This window comes from Mus caroli, unplaced genomic scaffold (genome assembly GCF_978045245.1).
Source record: "Mus caroli unplaced genomic scaffold, Mus_caroli_1 scaffold_5, whole genome shotgun sequence".
NCBI classification, from domain to species: domain Eukaryota; kingdom Metazoa; phylum Chordata; class Mammalia; order Rodentia; family Muridae; genus Mus; species Mus caroli.
Window position 1 is genome coordinate 44,381,929 of NW_028227260.1, and position 22,071 is coordinate 44,403,999.

A 22,071-nucleotide genomic window follows, 5' to 3' on the forward strand; every position below is an offset into this window, starting at 1 on the left:
TGAATTCCATGATCGTGGGCCCACTGTCGTACTTCTCTGGCTGTGAAATGAGTTCCTTGGTCAGAAGCAATACTGTGTGGAATACCATGACGATAGATAAGGCATTCTGTCAGTCCATGAATGGTGGTTTTAGCAGAGGCCTTACGTGCAGGAAAGGCAAATCCATAACCAGAATAAGTATCTACTCCAGTAAGAACAAAACACTGTCCTTTCCATGAAGGAAGTGGTCCAATGTAGTCAACCTGCCACCAGGTTGCTGGCTGGTCACCTCGAGGAATGGTGCCATATCTGGGGCTCAGTGTTGGTTTCTGCTGTTGGCAGATCTGGCAATCAGCAGCAGCTGTAGCCAGGTCAGCCTTGGTGAGTGGAAGCCCGTGTTGCTGAGCCCAAGCATAACCTCCATCTCGACCACCATGGCCACTTTGTTCATGTGCCCATTGAGCAATGACAGGGATGGCTGGGGAGAGAGGCTGACTGTCCACAGAACGGGTCATCTTATCCACTTGATTATTGAACTCCTCCTCGGCTGAAGTCACCTTTTGGTGAGCATTTACATGGGACACAAATATCTTCACATCCTTTGCCCATTTGGAGAGATCTATCCACATACTTCTTCCCCAGATGTCTTTTTCACCAATTTTCCAATTGTGATCTTTCCAAGTCCCTGACCATCCAGCCAATCCATTGGCTACAGCCCATGAGTCAGTGAATAATCGTACATCTGGCCATTTCTTCTTGCAAACAAACTGTAATACCATGTGTACTGCCCGAAGTTCTGCCCACTGTGAAGATTTCCCTTCACCTGTGTCTTTCAGAGTTGTCCCAGAAAGGGGTTGTAATGCTGCAGCTGTCCACTTCTGGGTGGTGCCTGCATAACGTGCAGAGCCATCAGTAAACCAGGCCCTAGTCTTTTCCTCTTCGGTCAGTTGATCATAGGGAACACCCCATGAGGCTATAGGCGCATGCTTGGCAGCAGATGGCATTGTAACAGGAGTAGAAACCATAGGCATTTGAGCAACTTCTTCATGTAACTTGCTTGTGCCTTCAGGACCTGCTCTGGCCCGATCACGTATATACCACTTCCATTTGATAATAGACTGCTGCTGTGCGCGTCCCACTTTATGACTTGCAGGGTCTGATAGTACCCAGCTCATAATGGGTAATTCAGGTCGCATAGTAACTTGGTGTCCTATTGTCAAACGTTCAGTTTCCACTAAGGCCCAATAGCAGGCCAAGAGCTGTTTTTCAAAGGGAGAATAGTTGTCTGCAGATGATGGTAGAGCTTTGCTCCAAAATCCCAAAGGTCTTTTCTGTGATTCACCTACAGGGGCCTGCCAAAGGCTCCAAACAGCATCTCTATCAGCCACAGACACCTCAAGTACCATCGGGTCTGCTGGGTCATATGGTCCAAGTGGTAGAGCAGCCTGCACAGCAGCCTGGACCTGTTGAAGGGCCTTCTCCTGTTCCAGGCCCCACACAAAGCTAGCAGCTTTCCGAGTCACTTGGTAAATAGGCCTAAGTAACACACCCAAGTGAGGGATGTGTTGTCTCCAGAATCCAAATAGACCCACTAAACGTTGTGCTTCTTTCTTGGTTGTAGGAGGGGCCAGGTGCAATAACTTATCTTTCACCTTAGAAGGAATATCTCTGCATGCCCCACACCACTGGACTCCTAAGAATTTCACTGAGGTAGATGGTCCTTGAATTTTGGTTGGATTTATTTCCCATCCTCTGATACGCATATGTGTTACCAATGAGTTCAAAGTGGTTGCTACTTCCCGCTCACTAGGTCCAATCAGCATAATGTCATCAATATAGTGCACCAATGTGATATTTTGTGGAATATCCAAACGATCAAGATCCCTTCTAACTAAATTATGACACAGGGCAGGAGAGTTAATATATCCTTGAGGCAAAACTGTGAAGGTATACTGTTGGCCTTGCCAACTGAAAGCAAATTGCTTCTGGTGGTCCTTAGGGACAGGTACTGAGAAGGCATTTGCCAGATCAATAGCTGCATACCAGGTGCCAGGAGATGTGTTAATTTGCTCAAGTAACGAAACTACATCTGGTACAGCAGCTGCAATTGGAGTTACTACCTGATTTAGTTTTCGATAATCAACTGTCATTCTCCACGATCCATCTGTTTTCTGCACTGGCCAGATAGGAGAGTTAAATGGCGATGTGGTGGGAACCACCACACCTGCATCTTTCAAGTCCTTGATAGTGGCAGTAATTTCTGCAATGCCTCCAGGAATGCGATACTGTTTTTGATTCACTATTTTCTTTGGCAGAGGCAACTCTAAAGGCTTCCATTTGGCCTTTCCAACCATAATAGCCCTAACTCTACAGTTCAGGGAACCAATATGAGAATTCTGCCAGTTTCTGAGTATATCTATCCCAATTATACATTCTGGAACTGGGGAAATCACCACAGGATGTGTCCGGGGACCTACTGGACCTACTGTGAGTCGGACATCAGTCAAAACTCCATTAATCACCTGCCCTCCATAGGCCCCTACTTTAACTGGAGGGCCACAATGTTTCTTGGGATCTCCTGGGATCAGTGTCAACTCAGAACCAGTATCCACCAGACCCCGAAAAGTCTGATTATTTCCTTTTCCCCAGTGTACAGTTACCCTTGTAAAAGGCCGTAGGTCCCTCTGGGGAAGAACTGGAGAAAGGGTAACAGCAAAACCTTTGGGTGTCTTATCAGGATCCTTCCTCAGGGGAACCTGGCCACCCCTTCATTCAAGGGGTTCCGGATCTGCAAACTGGCTCAAGTCTGGAAATTGATTCACTGGCCGAGATTGCTGTTTACCACGAACTACTGTAGCCTTTCTTTCATTTGTTTGAGATTTTTTCTGCTTATACAGATCAAACAAATATGCAGTAGGCTTCCTATGTATTTCATTCCTGGAAACACCATGATTGATTAGCCAGTACCAAAGGTCCAAGCGAGTCATGCCATTATAAGTTTCACCTCTCCTGTGCTGACCATTATGGGGCATATTATTATAAACATTCTTTTGTCTACGCTGTCCATTATAATAACTAGAATCACCTTGTCTCCGGCGATTCAATGCTGCCACCTGGCCCTTGTTACCTCGGAATCCAACTAAACCCAGTGAATTTAATTCATCTAATTGAGCAGAAGCATCTCCAATGCTAAGATCTGGCACAAGGAAAAGGGAAAGAACAAAACCCTTCAAATGTGCTGGTGCCCCTCTCACCAGTTTGCGTCTTATAGAGCTGGTGAAGGGCATATCTTCTGGACCTTCCCATTGTGGACAATTAGGCTTTACACAATACATCCACTCTAGCATTGCAATTTCCCTAAGTCTTAAAATCCCTTCATCAACACTAAGCCATGGAATATCAGGCATCTCCAAGTCATTTCCAGTAGGCCATCTTTTGATAAACACCTCAGCCAACCATTCAAACAAACTTTTGACACCTTTTTTAACCATACGAGCTTCCGTATTAAACCTAGAATCTCCACTCAGAGGGCCCATGTCAATAAACTCAGCCTGCTCTAGCTTTATGTTCCTTCCACCCTTATCCCACACCCTTAAAATCCATTCCCACACATATTCACCAGGTTTCTGTTTGAATGAATTAGCAAACTCATTAAGCTCCTTAGTAGTGTAGCGAATTTCCTCATGGACTACACTTTCTACCTCCCCTCTAGGAGCCTGTTTTGCTTTGAGTCTGGTTACAGGTCTAGAAGAAACTATTGGTGGGCCTTGAGAAACATCAGTAGTGAAAGTCATTGCTGGTTTATCAGACTCTGCAAAATTAATTTCCTCATGTGTGGAAGGCATTATTTCAAGGGGTGGGGCTGAGGGTACTACTTCCTCAGGTGGGGCAAACCCTTGAGAATCTGAAGATTCAAAATTCTCAGCTTCAACATGGTCTTCCCACACATCCCCGTCCCAAGTTATAGGATCCCATTCTTTGCCAATTAGTGCCCTTACTTTAACTGTCGACACATTCTGAGGCCGAGACTTAAATTTTCGCTGTAGTTCAGCCAACCTTACAATGAGGGTTTCAGTTTGATTTTCTGCAACTTGAGCTCTATTGCTGCAAGAGAGAAGATTCTCTTCAAGGACACACTTAGCAACTTTTAGATCATTTACTTGTGTCTGGAGCCTTTCAATTTTATCACACAACTCCTTCCTTTCATTCATCATTTTTTCCCCAGATACTAAGAGCAGCCAGCCAGTAAAATCATTTTCTGATTTTTTCCCCATCTTGTAGAAAGCTTTGTGCACTGAATCACCTAATTCATTAAGAAAATCAAGGGCATTAGCTTCTTTAAGTTTGAAATATAGTTTCAACCATGGGTCTTCAAAATTCTCTGAGCTCCCAGGAGGGAGAGAATCTGGAGAGGTTTCAGTAGTTGAAAGTGCTGGTGGCTCAAAAAGCCAATTCCAATATTTTAAAAGATTCATCCTTGTACTTCTGTTACTCTAGAACCACTCCTGGTACCAAATTCTGTATTAGTCAGGGTTCTCTAGAGTCACAGAACTTATGGATAGTCTCTATATAGTAAAAGAATTTATTGATGACTTACAGTCGCAGCCCAATTCCCAACAATGGTTCAGTCGCAGCTGTGAATGGAAGTTCAAGGATCTAGCAGTTACTCAGTCTCACACGGCCAGCAGGCGAAGGAGCAAGAGCTAGACTCCCTTCTTCCAATGTCCTTATATTGTCTCCAGCAGAAGGTGTAGCCCAGATTAAAGGTGTGTTCCACCACACCTTTAATCCCAGATGAAAGGTGTAGCCCAGATTAAATCTCCTTAAACTCGGAGATTTAATCTTCTGGAATCCATAGCCACTATGGCTCAAGATCTCCATACCAAGATCCAGATAAGGATCTCCAAGCCTCCAGATAAGGGTCACTGGTGAGCCAATTCTGGATTGTAGTTCATTCCAAATATTGTCAAGTTGACAACCAGGAATAGCCACTACAATGAACTTCTTGGAATCCACATTAGTATGGGTTTGATGTCTGTATATGAGATAAATCCCCAGGTAAGGCAGTTTCTGGATGGCCTTTCCTTCAGTTTCAGCTCTTTTCTTTGTCTCCATAGTTGTGCCCATGAGTATTTTGTTTTTCCTTTTAGGAAGGAACAAAGCACTCATACTTTGGTTTCCCTACTTCTTGAGCTTCATGTGGTCTGTGAATTGTATCTTGGGTGTTCTGAACTTTTGGGCTAGTGTCCACTTATCAGTGAGTGCATAACATGTGTGTTCTTTTGTGACTGAGTTATCTCACCCAGGATATTTTCTAGTTCCATCCATTTGCCTAGGAATTTCATGAATTCATTGGGTTTTTGTTTGTTTTCTTTTTTATTAGATATTTTCTTTATTTACATTTCAAATGTTATCCCCTTTCCTAGTTTCCTCTCCAAAAATCCCTATGCCCTCCCCATCCCCCCCATCCCAACCACTCCCACTTCCTAGTCCTGGCATTCCCCTATAATGGGGCCTAGAATCTTCGCAAGACCAAGGGCCTCTCTTCCCACTGATGACCTACTGATGACCTACTAAGCCATCCTCTGCTACATATGCAGCTAGAGACAAGAGCTCTGGGGGTACTGGTTAGTTACACCCATATTGTTGTTTCTCCTATAGTGCTGCAAACCCCATAATTTTTAAAATAGTTGAATAGTACTCCACTGTGTAAATGTATCACATTTTCTTTATCCATTCCTCTGTTGAAGGACAGCTGGGTTCTTTCCAACTTCTGGCTATTATAAATAAGGCTACTATGAACATAGTGGAGCATGTGTCCTCTTTATATGTTGGAGCATCCATTGGGAATATACACAGGAGTAGTATAGCTGCATCCTCAGGTAATACTATGGCCAATTTTCTGAGAACCAACAGACTGATTTCCAGAGTGGTTGTAAAAGCTTGCAATCCCACCAACAATAGAGGACTTTTCCTCTTTCTCCATATCCTGGCCAGCATCTGCTGTCATCTGAGTCTTTGATCTTAGCCCTTCTGACTGTGTGAAGTGGAATCTCAGGTTTGTTTTGATTTGCATTTTCCTGATGACTTTACTTAAAATTCTTAAACATACAAACACATTGGTAGTGCTTGGCATCCCTTTCATAGCTCAGAGCCTGCTTTATAACATAACTTGCTTTGTCAGATGTTACTATTTTTTAGTTTGTGGTTTAAAAATTCCATTGGACTTGTTTAGCAGTTATGAGGAAGAAGAGAAACCAGATATGTTCTAAGTACAAGCTACAGTCAAGGCTTTTTAGTCTATAATCTCTGGATTTTCTGTTCTTAGAGAAATTATGTTACTTGGACTGTTTAAATGGGATGGTGGTGGGCTGAAAACAGTTATAATGTTTTGCTTCTGTGTAAATAATACTGGTAATTTTTCTGTGTATAATACACCCATCCATGTTCATGGCCTTGCTGTTCATCCTTGGTAGGGTCAGGTTCTTACATTTTGGGTACATATGGGTTGACATAATATGAACAGATTGTAGTTGGATAGGAAGCCTCTGGAAATGATATGTACCATCCTTCCACTGTGCACTGATGTCGTTGGAATTTAAGAGAAAAACTAATGGTCATCAATGGAGTATTCCCTTCTTTATTGAGAAAATGGACCAATTTTTTTATTCTATTCCTGCCAGATTTAAAAAGGCAAAGTAAGCATGTCTAGAAAATAGGTAATAACATTTATGTGATCTATACAAACTTTCAGTTCTTTATAGAAAAGAAACAGCTTATTTATATTACCTGTCACAGTTTTAGAAGTGTTTAATGCATGGAATAACCATGATCATTAGATGAGAGGGACTATGCTTTGCACAACATGAGGATTTCAGGCTGGAGGTAGTGGACTTTTTTACTCTGGGAAAAGCTGGTTGTTTTATTTTTGTGTGATAATCTGACTTCTTGTGTGTGTGTGTGTGTGTGTGTGTGTGTGTGTGTGTGTGTTCCCATGTAGATGCCATGAGATGTCATTGAAAATGTACCGAGCTTGTTTTCTAAGCAATTCTTTATCTTTTTGTTTGTTTATTTTTGGATTTTTTTTTGTTTTTTGTTTTTGTTGTTGTTGTTTTTGAGACAGGGTTTCTCTGTGTAGCCCTGGCTGTCCTGGAACTCACTTTGTAGACCAGGCTGGCCTTGAACTCAGAAATCAGCCTGCCTCTGCCTCCCGAGTGCTGGGATTAATGATGTGCGCCACCATGCCCAGTAAGCAATACTTTATCTTATGAATGGAATAAAGACGTGTGGTTGTCAGTGTAATTTAGCTATAAAAGCTCTTATTGCTGACTAATGTCTTTTGTTCATGTTTCTCTCTACTACTTAACAGTTGACCATCTGAATATGTGATACTAATTCAAGAGCTCAATGCTTGAGGAATGGCCTTGAGCTCTGAGCATATGGATGTTAAGATTTCATGGAACAATTGATTGTATGCCTCAGAAAACATTGTGCATGAAGTACATAGTGAGGGGCAATATCACCTGTCTAGACCTAAATCTGTTTCCTAATTTCAATTTCTGAACATAGTCCTCCAATAAACATGTGTTTTGCACTGAGGCATAAATAGAAACATCTTTATGTAAAGTATAGCGAGGATTCAAATGACATGTCATCTGGCATCCATTTGTACTATACTGCTTCGTAGGGATTAAACCCTCACCCTGGTACTAAAACATTCCTTTTGTCATTTGGTGGGAGCTTTCTGTTTTGGTCAGGATATCTACAAGTATATTCAGTCTTCTGTTTTGCCAATTTTTCATCTTGGTCAATAGGAAGATATGTGCTATTGTCCTGGTTTCTCTTTCCTACAAATGGATATGAGGCTGAAACATAAGGAAATGACTATCTTTGGTTTGTCATTTTTTTGTGTGTGATTTATGTATAAACTAATCATGTAAAGGAGATCCTGTAAAGTATTAATTAGCACTTCAAACAAAAGCCCTAAGCCAAAATCCATTAGAGTTATATCTACACACACAATTTGAGATGGAACATCAATATGGTATGCTTAATTGTCCCATTGGCAGTATAGAAGACTGTCATCCTGAGTACTGAGCTGGTGGGGTGTCTGGTAATTGAGCTTTAGCTGTTCTTCTTTTCCTGACTGTGTTTTCTTTTCCTGGATGCATTGGCCAAAAGTTTTACACTCTTTTTAGCAGACTTAAGTTAAAATTTTACTAGGATATATAATATGTATAGCTGAATGAAGTTAAATGGGAAGGCTTGAGTTCCATCCTATAAATCCATATAAAAGTATGTGTGTTGGTATATACTTTATGTCTTCCCAGCCCTAGAACTACAGGACAGGCAAGTTACTTGGGTCTCACTAACCTGCTACCACATCTTCTACATGACAAACCCTATGCCAGTAAGAGACCATGTTTGTTTGCTTTTTCTCTATCAAAGGGCAGATAGTAGGAAAGAAAAAAACATGAGATTGCCTTTAGGTATCTAAATATGTGCACAAACGAATCTGTCAACATGGACATGCACATACATCCCACATAAAAAAATCACCAGTGTAAAGGTACCTCCAACTCGTCAGTATATCTGCATATTGATTTAAACTATTAGTATATTGGATTCAGTGTTATAAATAATCTAGAGAGTGTTAATATATACAAGAGAGTTTGCATAAATTACATGTATTTTTAGATAGGATACTTGAATACTTAGAGATATTTATTTTATTAGAATCTTAGAGAGATTAGTTATAGAATTTTTTGTAGATGAATTAAACTCACTGGGACACTGACTCTGCCAAGCCCTGTACTCACCCCATACCAACTGGAAGATATCCTGCATCTAGACCCTATGGAGCCCAAGTCTATGAAGAGACTCACACCCAGCATATACAGTGACACTGACTAAACTCAGATACTGTCAAGAGCACTACTCACACCTGCACTAAATGGGAACTTTGACCCACACCTGTTTTGGAAACAGGACCAGCAAGCACCATTCCAAGACTTAGACTAGGGTCTACTCCTTGAGACCTAGACTGGCCCAAAACTGGGAACTGAACCTGGTCCCAAACCCAGATTAGGATCCTAACATATCCCAATATCTATGGAGATTGGAATCTGCAGAAATGTGTTGGATTTTACAGAAATAGGAATTCTAAGAGACCAGCACCACCACCTTGTTCAGACATGCACCCAGATACAGGCAATGCAGGGACCTGGATCCTACCAAGAAAGTGACATCCACATGGGCCCTGCTGAATTATGGAACATGAAAAAATATGGCACTACAGTGACACTGACTATGCAGATATGGGAACCTTGTAGAAACATGGACCCTGGACAACAAGGATCCAGTCAAAATCTATACTGAAATCCTGTGCAAAAGGAGAAGTACTCTGTTGATATTCAGCATGAAAAGAGACCCAGACTTTAAAGGAAAAAAATAGCTCAAGACAAGAAGCCTATGGAAATATGAAACCTGTGAAGACAAGGATCCAGCTGAAATTAGTATTCCCACATGGACTAAACCTGTATCTATTGCCTAGCACCCTGCCTATACCTGTACCTGAACTACACCAGGACTAAGACCAGTAGAAGGCCAGGATAATGCTCATACCATAGATGAGAACCTTTCCACAGATATAGACTGTGACACAGCAAATGTTGGCCCATAGATCAGGCCAACACTAGGGTATCTAACAGGAATAGAACACTGCCCAGCAAGAATATCATCATCATCATCATCATTATCATCATCAGGAGCAAGAAAGTGCTGAGACCATGGACCCAGACGTAGACCAAGACCCAGAACCAGACACAGAACCAGACACAGACACAGAACAAAACCCAGACTCAGATTATGATCCTGTGGAGACAGGAGGACCTGCACCAGCACAAATGCCAAAAACTGGAACTTGAAGAGAACACAGCCTCAAGACATGGACCCAGTGGAAACATGGACTACATAGAAACAGGAATATAGCAGAACTAGATACTTGCCCATGGACCAAATCTGAATCCATGCTCTGTGTTAGCACCCTTCCTAGATTTTTACCTGAACCATATCAGGACTGCAAACAAAACCAGGCAATAAACAGGATAATACCCACACCACAACAAAGATTCTCCCATAGACACAAACCATGATACAGCAATGTGAGTCTATAGAGCAAGCCAAGACCAGGAGACTTACCTGAAACAAGACACTGTTAATGCCAGAAATGCAATATGCATCAATATTGGGACACTACAAAGGACAAATACAGACCTTGATCTATATTCTGAAAAGAGTTAATGCCACTTTTCCCCTCTCTCTACACACACACACACACACACACACACAAACAAACACACACATACACAAACACATTTGGGCTCTCCCAAAACATAGAACCTGCAGAGACCTAGATTCTGTGGAAACTATAGACCTTAAGACAGGAATCTTGTGAAAACATAGTCCCTGTGGATATTTGCATCCAACTAAAACTATACTTGTATCTCATCTGTAGCCATATTCTGCCTACTAGGACATAAAACCCTTCGATGAATCAGGGTGGGAATCACAGTAGAACTGGAACTAGAACAAGCCTGAGAACAGGATAATGCCCATGCTATGACAAGAACCACCCTCCTATAGACACAACTGTGATAAAGCAAAGACAAGGCCACGAACTAAACCAAGACAGGAGAATGTACCTGAAACAACATCTTTGTCATGCCAAGAATCCAATACACTTCCAGACTGGGACACTGAGGAGACCAAGCACCATTATCCAGATCCTGATTAAGATCCTGGCAATAAAGGATCTTCTGAAAGGACTGCCAAAACCTGAAACCTGCAAAAACCTGGACTTTGTGGAAACACAGACACTAAGACAATGACCCTGCAGAAACCTGAACCCTGTGGAGACATATCTCTAACTGAAACTAATACTTACTTTTAGACCAGACCTCTAGCCAAACTCTGTCTAGTACCCTGGCTAGATCAGGACTAGAGCCACACTATAGAACTGGAAACAGTACAAGGATTATGCCCAAACTATGACAAAGACAAGTCAGCAAATAGGACCCACATTACAGTTAAAATAGGGCTATAGACCTTTAAATGTACATCAGCTAGGCTAGAAATTGAACTAGCATCCAGATTTGTGGCTGAAATGAAACTAAGACCCTACTGAGAAGGGATATACACAAGGGCCCTGGTGAATCTGGCACTTGTGTATACTAGAATTCTGCAGGAACATAAGGTTTGAAACACCAACCCCAAGGAAAGAAAGACACTGTGGAGTCAAGGATCCAGATAAAACTGATACTTCTCAGGGTCCAGCCTTAACACAGAATTGAAGTTCTCAAATTGAAGCAGCGATCTCAGAAAGACATATAATAAATATACACAGACAACTTTTTGGGTATAAACTGATTAGCAATTTTTCAAGGTTTAAAGTTTCTCTTTTCTTTCACTCTCTGCTCTCTCTCTCATTCACTCACAGCTTGAGGCTGAACACAGTCTGCATTCTCCTATGCACTCTGTTTTTCCTCTGTGCATTTTTTATTTTCTTGAATTTTATACACACATCTCACACATACCACATGCACTCTCCTTTCACTTACAAACACACACATTCTCCATACACACCTCACATTCTCTCCTCACTCTTCAAACTCTTCACTGACTCTTCACATGATCTTCCCATGTTCTCTTGCCTTTTCTTTTGCCCCAGTCTTTTACTGATATTCCAAAAGCAGGTAGGAAAAAAAAAAAACATCATATAATAATCGCCAAAGCAAATCCAAAGAAATAACCACATCCTAAAAAGTACCAATAATTACAATTGTTCCCCTAAAGTTTCAAGCTTCCCCTATTCCGAGGCCTATAGCCATAATAATAATAACTGCAAACTTATTATTTAAACTATAATTTTTGACTTATTATACTTCTGATCTTAGAGTTCTGAGGTCAGCTATTTACATTTTCTTGTGAAGCTCTAATGATAAATGACATGGGCAAAGCTACCAAACAATGAACAGAAAGAGTCAAGTTAACTCTTAATTCAGTACTTCTGGTAGCCCTTTGTTTCTGAACATTGCACAAAAGGCTTCTCCTAGGATTCCCAGGATTTTTGACTTAGTTTTAATAGTATAAGATTCTATGCATTCTACAAGATGACCCAAAAATGAACACACACACATATGGCCACTTGATCTTTGACAAAGGAGCTAAAATCATCCAGTGGAAAACAGACAGCATTTTCAACAAATGGTGCTGGTTCAACTGGCAGTCAGCATATAGAACAATGCAAATTGACACATTCTTTTTTTGTTGTTGTAATATGTTTTATTGTTCTTCAAAAGGGTTCAGGGTTTGGTTGTAAATCAGGCTGCACACTTTCCATCAGTCTAACCTCTCTCACAAGTCAAACTGGCTTCAGTTAGCAATACTTCATTAAATCCAAAAGAAAAAGAGTTTTAATTTTGAGGGGGAAAAAATGTCCAGTTCTGAGAACAATTAACATTAGTCTTCTTTAGGAAAAGAGCTGCTTTATTCTCCTTCACCCTTCTCCCCAGAACCAGGAATGACACTATCTAAGGCAGGCTGATGCTGGTGGACACCTGCATGTGCAGACCCCCATGGGAGATATTGTGCTCATGAACAAATACACACACACACACACCAAAATTCTAGCATGTCAAGTGGAAAAGGTTTGGGTGGTATTGATAAATAGTTAAAGGAGCAACAGAACATTCATAATATTTTGGTCTTGAGAAATGCCTATAATTTTCCAAATTATTCTTGTACAGTTTTATTTATACAGTTCAGTGTAACCACCCATTACCTTGTTGATACTAGATTCTTCTGAGATTCAAAAAGAAAAATCATTGTCAGAGCTAGCCTTGCCTAGTGAATATGCATCCACAAGCTGTAACAGGGCAGAAGAGCAACAGTAGGCAGCTCAGTGAGGAGCATATGCTCAAGGCATCATGTGGAAGTGTTGTGGGTTCTCTGCTCAGTGTGTTGATACAAAAATTCACCCATTCTTATCTTGCTGTAAAATCTCAAGTCTAAGTGGATCAAGGAACTAGACATAAAACCAGAGACTCTGAAAACAATAAAAAGAAAAATGGAGAAGAACCTTGAACATATGGCAACAGGGGAAATATTCCTGAACAGTACACCAAAGGCTTGTGCTGTAAGATCAAGAATCAACTCGCCCAGAGGTTCATTTATTGTTGAGAGTAATTTTTGCTATCCTAGGTTTTGTTATTCCAGATGACGTTGCAAATTGCCCTTTCTAAATCTGTGAAGAATTGAGTTGGAATTTTGATAGGGATTGCATTGAATCTGTAGATTGTTTTTGGAAGGATAGCAATTTTTACTATATTAAACCTGTCAGTTCATGAGCATGGGAAATCTTTCAATCTTCTAAGATCTTCTTCGAATTCTTTCTTCAGAGACTTGAAGTTCTTATCATACAGATGATTCACTTGCTTAGTTAAAGTTACACCAAAGTATTTTATATTATTTGTGACTATTGTGAAGGGTGTTGTTTCCCTAATTTCTTTCTCAGCCTGTTTATCCTTATTGCAGAGAAAGGCCACTTATTTGTTTGAGTTAATTTTATATCCAGCTACTTCACTGAAGCTGTTTATCAGGTTTAGGAGTTTTCTGGTAGAATTTTTAGGGTCCCTTATATATACTATCATATCACCTGCAAATAGTGATATTTTGACTTTTTCTTTTCCAGTTTGTATCCCCTTGATCTCCATTTGTTGTTGAATTGCTCTGGCTAGGACTTCAATTACTATTTTGAATAGGTAGGGAGAAAGTGGGAAGCTTTGTCTAGTCCCTGGTTTTAATGGGATTGCTTCAAGTTTCTCTCCATTTAGTTTGATGTTGGCTACTGTTTTGCTGTAGATTGCTTTGATTATGTTTAGGTATGGGCTTTGAATTCATATACTTTCCAAGACTTTTATCATGAAAGGGTATTGGATTTTGTCAAATGCTTTCTCAGCATCTAACTAGATGATCATATGGTTTTTGTGTTTCAGCTTGTTTATCTAGTGGATTACATTGACATTTTCCATATATTAAACCATCTCTGCATCCCTTGGATGAAGCCTACTTAATCATGATGGATGATCATTTTGATGTGTTCTTGGATTTGGTTTTCAAGAACTTTATAATTTTTGCATCGATGTTCATAAGGGAAATCGGTCTGAAGTTCTCTTTTTTTTGTTGGGTCTTTATGTAATTATGTATCAGAGTAATTGTGGCTTCATAGAATGAATTGGGTAGAGTACCTTCTGTTTCTACTTCGTTGAAGAGTTTGAGGAGAATTGGGATTAGGTCTTCTTTGAAGGTCTGATAGAACTCTGTACTAAATCTATATGGTCCTGTGGGGTTTTTTTGTTTGTTTTGTTTTGGTTTGTTTTTTTTTGGGGGGGGGCTATTAATGAATGCTTCTATTTCTTTAGGATATATGGGACTGTTTGGATAATTAATCTGATCCTGATTTAATTTTGTTACCTGGTATCTGTCTAGGAAATTGTCCATTTCATCCAGGATTTTTAGTTTTGTTGAGTATAGCCTTTTGTAGTAGAATCTGATGATGATTTGAATTTCCTCAGGTTCTGTTGTTATGTCTCCCTTTTCATTTCTGATTTTTTTAGTTAGGATACTGTCCCTGTGCTCTCTAGTTATTCTGGCTAAGGGTTTATCTATATTGTTGATTTTCTCAAAGAACCAGCTCCTGGTTTGGTTGATTCTTTGAATAGTTCTTTTTGTTTCCACTTGGTTGATTTCAGCCCTGAGTTTGAGTATTTCCTGCAGTCTACTCCTCTTGGGTGAACTTGCTTCCTTTTATTCTAGAGCTTTTAGGGGTGCTGTCAAGCTGCTAGTGTATGCTCTGTCTAGTTTCTTTTTGGAGGCACTTAGAGCTATGAGTTTTCCTCTTAACTGCTTTCATTGTATCCCATATATTTGGGTATGTTATGGCTTCATTTTCATTAAACTCTAAAAAGTCTTTAATCTCTTCCTTTATTTCTTCCTTGACCAAGGTATCATTGAGTAGATTGTTCTTCAGCTTCCACATGAATGTTGGATTTCTATTATTTATGTCGTCATTGAAGATCAGCCTTAGTCCATGATGATCTGATAGGATGCATGGGATCATTTCAATATTTTTTTTATATATCCAAGCCTGTTTTGTGACCAATTATATGGTCAATATTGGAGGAGGTACAATGAGGTGCTGAGAAAAAGTCATATCCTTTTGTTTTAGGATAAAATGCTCAGTAGATATCTGTTAAATCCATTTCTTTCATAAATTTCCTAATCTCAAGCTGTACTACAGACCAACTGTGATTAAAAACTCCATGATACTGGTACAGGGACAGACAGGTAGATCAATGGAATATAATTGAAGACCCAGAAATGAATCCACACATTTATGGTCACTTGATCTTTGACAAAGGAGCTAAAACCATTCAGTTGAAAAAAGACAGCATTTTCAACAAATCATGCTGGCTTAACTGGAGGCTATCATGTAGAAGAATGTGAATTGAATGATTCTTACCTACTTGTACAAAGCTTAAGTCTAAGTAGATCAAGGAACTTCACATAAAACCAAAGACTCTGAAACATATAGAGGAGAAAGTGTAAAAGCCTCGAAGATATGGGCACGGGGGAAAATTCCTGAACAGAACACCAATGACTTAAGCTGTAAGATCAAGAATCGATGAATTGGACCTCATAAAATTGCAAAGTTTCTGTAAAGCAAAAGACAGTGTCAATATGCAAGAAGGCCACGGCCACCAACAGATTGGGAAAGGATTTTTACCAATCCTAAATCTGATAGGGAAAAAAATTCTTGCCTCTAGCTGAATATGTAGCAGAAGTTCACTTATTCAGCCATCATTGATCTTGCAAACTTTATATACCCCAGTACAGAAGAACACCAGGGACAAGAAGTGTTAGTGATTGGGTAGGAGAGCATGGTGGGGGGAGGGTATAGGGGACTTTCAGGATAGCATTTGAAATGTAAAGGAAGAAAATATCTAATAAAAAGTGAAAAGAAAACGGAAAAAAAAAGTTCCACAAATGGGAACTTCATAAAGTTCTTCATAAAATTGCAAAACTTTTTTTAAGGGAAAGGGCACTGTCAATAGTCAGAAAAGGCAACCAACAGATTGGGAAATATATTCATCAATCCTACATTCTATAGAGGGATCATATCCAATATATACAAAGAACTCAAGTAGTTAGACTCCAGAAAACCAAATAATCCTATTTTTTTTAAATGTGGTACAGATCTAAAGAAAGAATTTTCAACAGAGGAATTTTGAATGGCTGAGAAGCACCTGAAGAAATGTTCAACATCCTTAGTCATCAGGGAAATGAAAATCAAAACAACCCTGAGATTTCATCTCACACCACTCAGAATGGCTTAAATCACAATCTCACAATCTCAGGTGACAGCATATCATGGCAAAGATGTAGAGAAAAAGAAACACTCATCCATTGCTGGTGAGAATCCAAGCTGCTACAACCCCTCTGCAAAACAGTTTGGTAGTTCATCAGAAAATCTGAGATAGTATTACCTGAAGACACAACTATAACTCTCCTGAGCATATGCCCAGAAGATGCTCCAACTTGTAGTAAGGACACATGCTCCACTATGTTCATAGTAGCCTTATTTATAATAGCTAGATGTTGGAAAGAACCCAGGTGTCCTTCAATAGATGAATGGATATAGAGAATTTGGTATATTTATACAATAGAATACTACTCAGCTATTAAAAACTATGAATTCATGAAATTCTTAGGCAGATGGCTAGAACTAGACAATATCCTGAGTGAGGTAACCCAATCACAAAAGAAAAAACATGCTATGCACTCATGGATAAGTGGATACTAGTCCAAAAGCTCCAAATAACCAGGATACAATTTACAGACCACAGGAAGCTCAATAAGAAGGAATAACAAAATGTGGGTACTTTGGTCCTTCTATGGAGAACAAAATACTCACAGGAGAAAATATGGAGACAAATTGTAGAGCAGAGACTAAAGGAAAGGCCACCCAGAGACTGTCCCACCTGGGTATTCATCCCATATACAATTACCAAACCCAGACACTATAGTGGATGCCAAGAAGTGCATACTGAAAGAAGCCTGTTATGGCTATCTTTTGAGAGGCCCTGCCAGAGCCCTATAAATAAGAGGAGGATGTTAGCAGCCAACCATTGTACTGAGCACAGTGGCCCCAATAGAGGAGTTACAGACAGGACTGAAGGACTTAAAGGTGTTTGCAACCCCATAGGAAGAACAAAAATATCAACTATCCAGACATCACAGAACTCCCAGGGACTAAGCCATCAACAAAGGAGTACACATGACTCCAGAAGCATATGTAGCAGAGGATGGCCTTGACATGCATAGATGGAAGGAGAAGTTCTTGGTCCTATGAAGGCTTGATAGATGCTCCACTGTTGGGGAATCAAGGATAAGGAGGTGGGAATTGATGGGTGGGTGGAGGAACATCCTCATCGAAGCTGGGGTGGGGGATATAATAGGGTGTTTCCAGGATGGAGGTAAGCCAGGAAAGGGGATAACATTTGAAATGTAAGTAAAGAGAATATCCAATTTAAAAAAAAAGATTTTATGCATTCTATACTTACTTATTCAGGAACCCCTGTTAAACTTTGTGTAAAACTTCTCATAATGTAAATAGGTTTTTCATTTCTTGGGATCCCAATGTTTTGTCTATTTCATTTTCCAATAATTTCTTCAAACTTTCTTTGCAATTCAAACATTAATCTTAAACTACCATTGTGCAGTTATTGCATTATTTCCAAAATGAGAACATATATTATGTATTTTGGGCATTAGGATAATGTTGTGCCCCTATGCCTCACTTTTTAATTGTTTAAGAATAATTAGCAGCAATATGAACTAACCAGTACCCCCAGAGCTCCCTGGGACTAAACTACTAATCAAAGAAAGGATATCTTGTCTCTAGCTGCATATGTAACTGAGGATGGCCTAGTTGGCCATCAGTGGGGGGAGAGGCCCTTGGTCTTGCGAAGATTCTATGCCCCAGTATAAGAGGATGCCTGGGCCAGGAAGTGGGAGTGGGTGGGTTGGGGAGCAAGGGGAGGTGGAAGGGGTTAGGGGATTTTCGGAGAGGAAATTAGGAAATGGGATAGCATTTGAAATGTAAATGAAGGAAATATTGAATAAAATATATATTTAAAAAAAGAATAATTACACCAAGGAACATATAGTTTCACAGAATTCACCGTAGTAGAAGGAGAAAGAAGTAAGAAAGTCAGATACAATAGAATAATTATGCACACCAAGGCCAACTGAAAAGAAGTCACACACAAATGAGATTTATACAGTTATTATCCAGGGCTAAGGTTCAGAGAAGTGGGAAAAAACTGTTGTCTACAAAGAGCTGCTGTGGGCTACTGAGATGTCTCCATCCTGGCCTACTGCAGGCAGTTCCATATTTCAGCTGGCAGGTCCCCTGAGGGGATGTGTCTCCTGCTTCTCAGAGTCCCAGATACCATCCTTTCCTATAAGGAACTGCTGCTGGCTTCTGGAATGACTCCATCCTGGCCTACTGCAGGAAGTCTCAGTCCTTGTATGCTGTCCCCAGTAGATACACATCTGGACTAGACATGAAGCCATATGAAGCCTAGCATTCTGCTTAGTCCAAAACAAGATCTCCACCAGAACCAGAACCTGTGGAGACCAAACCACCCCCTGACATTTTTGAGACCTGAAACTGTCACCCTGAACTGGGTCCAGACCCAGCTGATGGAGGCATGGACCAGGTCATGACCAGGGTAGGGATCTAGAACAGGATATTGGAAGGTATGGTAATAAGGCTTGCATCTAAACAAGGAATCTTCTAAGACCTAGACCCAGCTGTGGGCCTAGAAAATGACCCTGCAGAGGAGACCTTCAGAGAGACCCTGCAATTATCCCCACTCAGAAATGACTCAGGCAATCTGGAGACATGGACCTTGTGGAGATATGTACCTGGCCAAGACTAGTACATTCATTTGGATTAGACCTGAATCAGGACTCTACCAGGACCAAGACCGATCTCAAAATGTAAAGCCCTACCCAGCCAAGATGAAGTATTTACCAGAATATGACCTGGGAAAGGACCTGGAACACCACAAGTACAAGGATTATTAAAGGACCTATATCCAGATTAGACACACACAAAACATGGATCTATACACAGACAGCATATTGGATAAGGACCCTGCCATGTTTGAGACATGCACTCAACCCTGTGGCAACCTTCGCCCTTCATATACATCTGCCAAACCAAGACATGATCTGCTACCACACCCACCCTATTCAGACTGTTATCCTAGCTGGATCAATCTTGTAACCTGATCTGCATAAAAATAGTACTAGAAAATGAAAGGGGCAGAGATTAGAATGTGGTACCAGATCATGATGGGCCTAGGGTGAGAATCAGGAGTTGTACCTATATTAGACACAGACAAGGATCCTGCTGAGAAGGGAACCCGCACTGACCTTGCCAACACCAGGACCTGCAGCAACCCAGATGCTGCAGGAAAACCAAAAACTCTTCTGAGGCACAGACTCTAGACATATACCCTGCTGAGAGAGGGACCTACATCTTTCTGAGACTGGGGGCTGGACTGAAACAAAGATGTGACCAGGAATACGACCCATATTAGGGTGAAGCCCCTGCTCAGAACAGGACCTTATTAGAAAAGGAACCCTAGTCACAATTAAATATGTACACAAACCCCATGTAGACATAGTGAAGCATGGACACTGCCCAGAACAGTATATGCACTTGTTGTAATTATGGACCTGGACATTGGCTGGTACTTGATAATCCTCTGGATTAAGAATCATGACCTAAATCTAGACAGGCTGTACCTAGGCTGGTCAGCACCTACCCCCAGTCCCTGACAATATCTCTGTCAAGAAGGAAAACTGAACATAGAACAATGAAACCCAGCGTTAGGGGCAGAGTCTGGCCAAGTCAGAGACCCTGCATAGATACAATTCTTGTAAGTTAGAGATCCTGCTAAGGTATTTACACCTAGACCAGGCCAGAAAACAGTCATGCACAAGGATTAGAAGAGGGAGCATGCAGAGACTGGGGGTCTAGACCCAAATGAGAACCAGGCAGAAAACAGTTAAAGTACTCAGACCCTCCCAGGTCTAGAGTATACTTGGCCTGACCAGGACAAGTATTTTGCAGTAAATGGGACTTGCACATGGAACCACCTGAATAGAACCTCGTAGAGACTGGGGCCCTATAGCCATATGAAGCCTCATCAGAGCCATAATGTAAACATAACAGTCATCTAGACAAGGACTTTCATCTGGATGTCCACCCAGACCCTGTCCAGAATACTTCCCTGTAGAGATATGGATTTAAGTGACTAAGAGTTTTTTTGTCCTGTCTCCATTTTGTGTTTCCATAGACACCTTTCAGCCTTCAACACCAGTCATCCCTGTTTTGCCTCCAAAATACTGTTCTTCCTTGGTAGAAATTCTGGGATTTCCATGACTCTGACCAGGGTTCAGATGTATTAACTAAAATGATTAACATTTGTTATAATCTAAATTGCCTAAATAGCATAAATCAAAATTAATCATGTTATATTGAAAATAATTACTCTGTTGTATGTAAACAAACTGAAATGTTACCTTGATCTTCATCAAACATTTGAGTAATTGTGGTTTTTCCCTTTCAAAATGCAGCACCCCTGAGCTTCAGCACCAAGAGAATCTGTGGCCTTAGCCCACTATTTGTCATTGTCCAAAATTAAAGAACTCTCACTCTTAACTGGTTTAAATAGCAGTCACTCCTGCCTTTCTCCTGTAGATTACTTCACTTTTGGAGGTCCTAATATATTTACCCCACACACATAAGACTCAGCCTCACTCTGGACCTCCCCAGCCAATGGGGAAGCTAATAGGGAAATGTCATCTGAATTAATTACAGTGCACATGACTTCCACTGAGCCTAGAGTAGTCTAGAATCCCTACTGTGTTCCCATATACAAAAGCATTAATTGATTCCCTCAGAAAAATCTTAGAGGAGATATGTGTGTACTCTACATTGAGCTCTGAATAAGAGGGGCAGGGCTCTTGGGGGAGCTTCTTGTATCTTCATGGTTATCTCTTAAGTTTAAAGAGAAATCCATAACCCTTGTTTCCTATGTTACACAAGTAATGCTAATATATTTCTGAGGTTACATTGACAATATCAATATACTGGGTCCTCATATTCCATCTGGTTTTTATTTGTATTTTGACTTTGGACTTTCCAGCTGCATCTTTCACACTCTTTTTGTTTTTCTCCTAATTTGGTCTTCCATTCCCAAGTGTTTCCTTGCTTTTCCCTGTCTCTACACCCTTCAGAGTCTCGTTTCCACCCTTTTCATACCAGACACTCATCTCCTGCTTAAAATCTTGCCTATAATCCTAACTTAGCCATTCTTGCGTCTTCCAAAGTGTTCATCTGGTCACTAGGGAGCAAATCATGAAGTTTCGCTTCTGACTTCTGTAAGATAAGGCCACAGCTGGATCTGAGCATCTTGTGGCACTTGATGAATGGTGCCTTCAGGAGCCACAAAGGAAGACCTACACTATGTGAGAAGGTGAAACAATATTTTTCACTTCATTATAACTTTGTCGCTCCAGGTAGTCTAGGATCATACCAAAAGAAACCAGAAGCCAATTGATCTCTTGGAATTATAGTTACAGTTGGCTTTTAGGTATCATATTTGTCCTGAGAATTGGACTCAGATTCTCAAGGGAAGCAACAAATGGTTTTTAATAGCAAACAATCTAACTCTCCAGCTATAGATCCACTTTTAAAGTAATGTGGCCTTTAAAACAGAAAAGTGTTCCCAGATAACAATAAATTGTCACAAAGAAATAAAGAACTAGTCCTTCTGGTCTGAACCTGTGTCCTGAGCAGACCTTGGGCATTGGATCCATACCCAGTCCCACAATACCCAGAGGAAGCTCAACTCAGAGGTGCTCTAACATGCCCATATCACAGTGGCACAGGTT